Source organism: Spodoptera frugiperda, chromosome 6 (assembly GCF_023101765.2).
Source record: "Spodoptera frugiperda isolate SF20-4 chromosome 6, AGI-APGP_CSIRO_Sfru_2.0, whole genome shotgun sequence".
Taxonomy (NCBI): Eukaryota; Metazoa; Arthropoda; class Insecta; order Lepidoptera; family Noctuidae; genus Spodoptera; species Spodoptera frugiperda.
This window is the reverse complement of record NC_064217.1, coordinates 4944813-4950661: the sequence shown is the minus strand read 5'-3', so window position 1 is coordinate 4950661 and position 5849 is coordinate 4944813.

Here is a 5849-nt window from a genome sequence, read left to right as displayed (position 1 = left end):
GGAAATGGGACGTAATATTGAAGTATAAACATCACGCTTATTTTTAGAGCATTTGGACTGCTGGAATGTCATTCTGTGTGGTGTGTACTACTACTTACCAGAAGATCTTTAAACGGTTAAATTAAATACTTACGTAACTTTTTAACAAGAGGTTTACCATCATATTTTTAGCTTGTATTTTTTAAAGAAAAACAAGGGGTTGCATTCTATTCTATTGTTATCGGTTTAATCGTTTTTCTCTCGTAAATGGGATGATATTTCAATTTTTATTCTTGTGGTGAAATTGCCCATTCGAAATGTAAGGGGTTCTCGTTGTGTACGAAAATTAACAAGCTGTGTGCTTCCCCACTTAAATAAATGGTTCGTTTTCTGAAAAGAACAGCATTAAGATGGCGTATAATGGTTTCTGGAAACTTAAAGGGTTGCACAAAAGTAGCAACGTTGCTTAATCATGTTTGAAATGCGTCCTAATGGATTAATCGCGCAAAGTAACCAAAACAATAGCACCCCTTCCTCTAGACGTTACTTAAAAATAAAATTATGATAGCTTGTTGAAAAGCTTGTACTTCAATACGTTTTTTGTTTGAAAACAAGGCTTTTAACAAAAGTTACGCTTCATCTAAGAACATTCTCCATTACGCGCTCCAATGAGTACTTATAATAATTCATTATTCGTATTTCGTTCATACGAAATATTTATTTTAATTGGCAATCATTTTAATTACTGCTATCTTCTTGGTACTTACGCTCAGATGTTTTCGTAAAACTGTGAGTAAACTGTAGTCAGGCTTTATCTATAACTGTTTTTATTTTGTGTTTTTATTTCTTTTTTTTTTCGAATAGTCAAACCGTTTTCCGAATGTTGTCAGCTTTGAATGTTTGTTTGAACAATTTGCCTAATTGGCCTTCTACAAAAACAATCATCTTAAACCTGAGGCAAACTGACAATAGCATTCCGAGAAGGGGAACACCGATTATTCCGGGACTCATTTTCCAAACCTCTCTGGAATGTTTTCCTTGTTAGAAGGCCATTTTGGTCACCTTTCCCCTAATTGTAGGCAGGCGCCTTAAGCAATGACCAAACAATTTCCATGAGATCTTTTGTTACAATTGTGTTACATGTTTGTGTCTAAAGACGGTTTCAGATGGAGCATTTCTATATATTTAATTCCAGTTAATTTAATAATTAAATACCTATGGTTCCTGGAAAATCGAATGTAAGCAATTAATATGATTCGATTCAATGTATTTTTATTTCTAGGAAAATATTTAAAGGCTTTCTGATAATGCCAGCCAGAAGCGAAATGTTCTACACAACTTGACAGTTCTATATTGGAAAAAAGAATCACATGACATTTTTAGTCTGCGTTTATTTTACTGAGTCATTCATTCAATTTTGTACTTTGTTATATTAAACTTTGAAAGAATGATGTCGTACTCGCAATAAAATGATTAATTCGTTGAAGAATGTACACAATTAATTAAGAGTTCTTCTTGACCAAGGTCATTGCTTGATTTTCGAATGTACTTATGGGACATATCCCTTACAATATTATCATGTCCAAACTGATATAATACGATAGATAAATTAATTTTATTTTGGTTTTAAATTTTATCAATTTCGTTTTCTTTCTTTCCGGGTTGGTCAAACGTTTTTTAATCAAACCAGATTTATAAAAGCCATTTTAGCAATAATATTCACATAGATCAACGAACGTACAACAGTTCTGTGGGTAACAAAACAAAGTAAGCTATGCATATTTATCTACAAATCTTTTAAAATTTTGCATCCCATGTGAACACACTCTAAGAACACCTTTATCTCCTGATTGTATGATAATATCTTTGTATATTGTGGTACATATCTAGATTTTCCACCCGTATGAGGAAATGTATATTTTCTGTGTACATAATACTGCGACTTTGCTCGCTTTTAAGTTACATTTTTAGACGTTACTTATGTACATTGTGCATCTGCGTCATTTTAGTTGTAATAATAATTCTGGCTTCGTATGTATTGATCTTCCTGCTTCTTTATACTTATGTGTTTTAATATTTTTTTATTCATACTTCATTTGCTCAACGTCTTATTATCTTTTGCTGTTAATAAACTTCTGACATTAAGACTTTAACTGCCAATAAAAAACTGTTAAAGACAAATCCTCCGCTAACGTCGGTCACCGGTGATCACCACGGCGTTTAATATTTTAATGGCCTTCAATGTACAAACACATGCATTACAATATTATTTGATTATTTGATTAATTGTGGTAAATTATTTGATTAATTTACCACAATCGTGTAGGCATGTTTATATTAAAACTGAATAAACAAAACAATGATGCACAATCTCAAACAATTTGTTTCCCCGACACAACTAAGAAGTAATCCACTTTAGTTCAACTCCTTGATTAAATTTTAAATCGTCTAGCTGAACTAATATCTATAGTTGACATCTGCGCGGAGTTGGGACCTGGTACGAATGTCAGAAGCCATCACGTTAGTCTGATGCCCGTAACTTTATTACGGGAAACTTTGTGTAACAGCCACCGAGAGGGTATTATTGCTGCGTTATGTCTGAAACAGATTGAGATGTTTTGTTACGCTTACGAGCTCCTTTTATAAAGCTTAAGTTTATGATCTTTAGAATGATGTTCTTTTCGCTGTTGAACATTTTCTTAAAAGGTAAAATACTTACACTAAAATGTTTCGCAGATTGATTAAATAGATGTCTGTAATTACCTTTATTATTTTTCGTTTAATTAAGAAATAATTGTGTGCGATTCCGTTCGATAAACAACTATACCTACCTATATAACATTTTTGTATGGGATAAGCTGAGAGATACCTGATGGTAAGCAATTGCCGCCGCCCATGGACACCAGCGTTGGTTCACGTCAGTTTTCTGTGAGGCCGTGGTATCTTTCCGGTCAAGTCCACCCATTCGTGCCGAAGCATGGCTCTCCCACACTTAAAATTATTTTATTTGTCGCAAAATTATTTGCTGTAGGTACTTTCGTTTTCCTAAAAAATAATCTAATTAGGTATGTAGGTCCTTAAAAATCGCATCCACTTTATAGTCATATGAGATCCTTTCATAAAAAAGATTTATTCATGAGCCCAAGAAATGAAAATTCATCAGTTCTGTGCTAAAGTTCACTACTATCCCTGTGACCATAATAAGAAAAGTCAAGTTTCGAAGAGATCCTACTTTAGGCGTTAGGTATTCTCACTTAAAGTTTTAAATTGAATTACTTACGTAGGATTGTAGGGAACTCTGTACCTTCACCGAAAATGGCTTGAAACTTTAGTTGCCTTTCTAGTGTGGAGATTACGACGGAATAAGGACTTGTACAGACATAAAATAAACATACACACTTTTTTAAGGTAAACGAGGTACGATATAAGGTAGATACGATACGAGGTAAGGTAGAGTAGGTAAACGAAGCGGATCACGTGATGGTAAGCAATTGCTGTCGCCTATGGACACTCCAAACACTAGGGGCGTTACAAGTGCGTTGCTGACCTTTTGGGAGTTAGGAATTTAAGGGTTGTTGGTGAATCGAGGATCGCCGCCCATGGACAAAGCGTTTTAAGTGTCTATGGGCGGCAGCGATTGCTTACTATCAGGTGATCGTTTATCGGCTGTGTGTTCCATAAAAAAACACAAGACAAATAGAAAAACATTCTTAAACTAAGTGAAAAATGATGTTTTCGCAACTGAAAGTTAATAAAATCCAGAACATCGATCTACAGGCTTACGCGTATGTTCTCATAGTGTAGCAGTAATGTAAAGCATATATCAAAAGTCCCATAAAGTCGAGTTGCACCTTTAGTAGCCATAAATAGTTCAGGCTTGCAATTTCCTCTTTCTTAACTCTCTTGGAAGTGCTGGCACAAGAAATTGTGTTATGCAGCTTGTTGGCACCACAATGCGTTGCTCATTCCTGTTTTGACTCTTTCCTTCTGCAAGTTAGTTAACATTACTTCTAGTTTTGTTCGTTACATTGTATGAATGGAAATGGATGGCCGAATGTTTCTTTTATTTGTGGTTTCTCTTTTGTGTGTTTGTTGGTGTTGTTGTTTGTATTGAATACATAGATATCCTCACGCCTGTCTCCCATAGGGGTAGGTTGAGACCATGAAACGCCAATCTTACATACCTTTTTGTATTAAATCTCTTATCTTATCTTTGAATATCTCTTTAGACAAAACAAGACATCAATTAATTCAAACTCTGGAGTCTTTCCAAAGGATTAGACGAAAATATTAGACTCACCTTTATCCAGTAATGAAACTACATTACTTAGCCATAACAACTAACGACTAACTGACATGTAAATATGTATGTGAACGAATATAACAGAAAATAAAAAAATCTATGCACATTAACAAAATGAAAAATGAATTACCATACCATCGCTTATAAAAGAAATTCAACGAAGTTTAATACATATTCCATTTCCTGATAAAAATACGATTTGGATACGAATTCCGCTGCGGGCTATGCAAGGAATGGCAAGGTGGGTAATATTCGAGAAAATATTTATAACACATTCAGTTTGGATTGTAAAATCCGTATAAAAATATTTCCATAAACTGAACTGTACTTACGGGGAAATGTTATTTATGTTTATACTACATATTTTTGTGTTATTTTGAAAAATTTTTAAATATAGTTATTTTTCTGTTGTTACTAATAATGGATATTCTTCGATTGTTAAAATTTTCAACCTTTTAATAGTCATTCTGGCTTGCAATCACCCTTACAACAACGTTACTAATTCTTTTGTAGTAGGATACGTCATACATTTAAGTAAATCTAATAACGTATTGGGAATTACGTCTTTAAAACGAAATACGTAGGTAAGCCAGAAATTAGACTACAAATTCAATTTTTGTCTATAATAATAAAACCGCACTACCCACAACACTGTTCCCTAATTAGCAAAAGATATTTGTGGTCAAAATTCAAAGCTTAAATCTATTCTAGGCATCTATATTTGTAATTTTGTATTATCGAGCCAATGACTGCACCGGCTACTACGCTTTTGGTTTGCGGTCAAAGTACCTACCATTCAGTACTTACTCAATAAATAAATAATACATTTTAGTATATTACAATGAAATAAATAAAATTAAAATAAAATAAAAGGTATAAAAATATACCTACATTTGACAAATGGACACCTTTTTTGATTGGTTTGTTTATTCGAGCCGGCCAATCAGAGCGTCAAACGCATTGTCATTTCGATTACGTAAAGCAAACTTGTACTAAGAGTACTGAAGTGCATTTTCGGTCAAATTAATAAAAAAAAAAATAGTTTTATTTTCGGCATACTCTTTCAGGGAATTAACTGTCGTTATTAATAATGTTTCCAAATATCTTCAAAAGTTTTGATAGGCAACAGTAGGTTAAGATTTTTCTAAAAAGCCGTCATTGTTTGCTCACTCTAACAAAGACCATGATTGATTGATATGAGTGGAAAAATAAGCAGAAATGAGTGGTTTTCCCTACCTATGGACCAAGTTGTAACATAAAATAGCTTTTAAATTAAAAGCCGACGGCCCTCAGGGCTCTAACCTAGTGGTGTCCCATGGGCCTGTCATTGTATTTGATTTATTGATTTCGAATTTGGGAACGTTTTTGACCTATATGTTTTGTAATGTGAGTGGAATAATGGATGAAGTTGATTTTTCTGTTGTTTCGGAATGAATTTTTCGGACCCCAGAGGGATAAATTTTATTACGATAAATTAATTGTAAAAGTAACAAAGAGTCTGAATTTATTTTCAGCATTCCTACCTAGACTTATATCTGTTTTGATCTACATTATTTACAAAAAAATT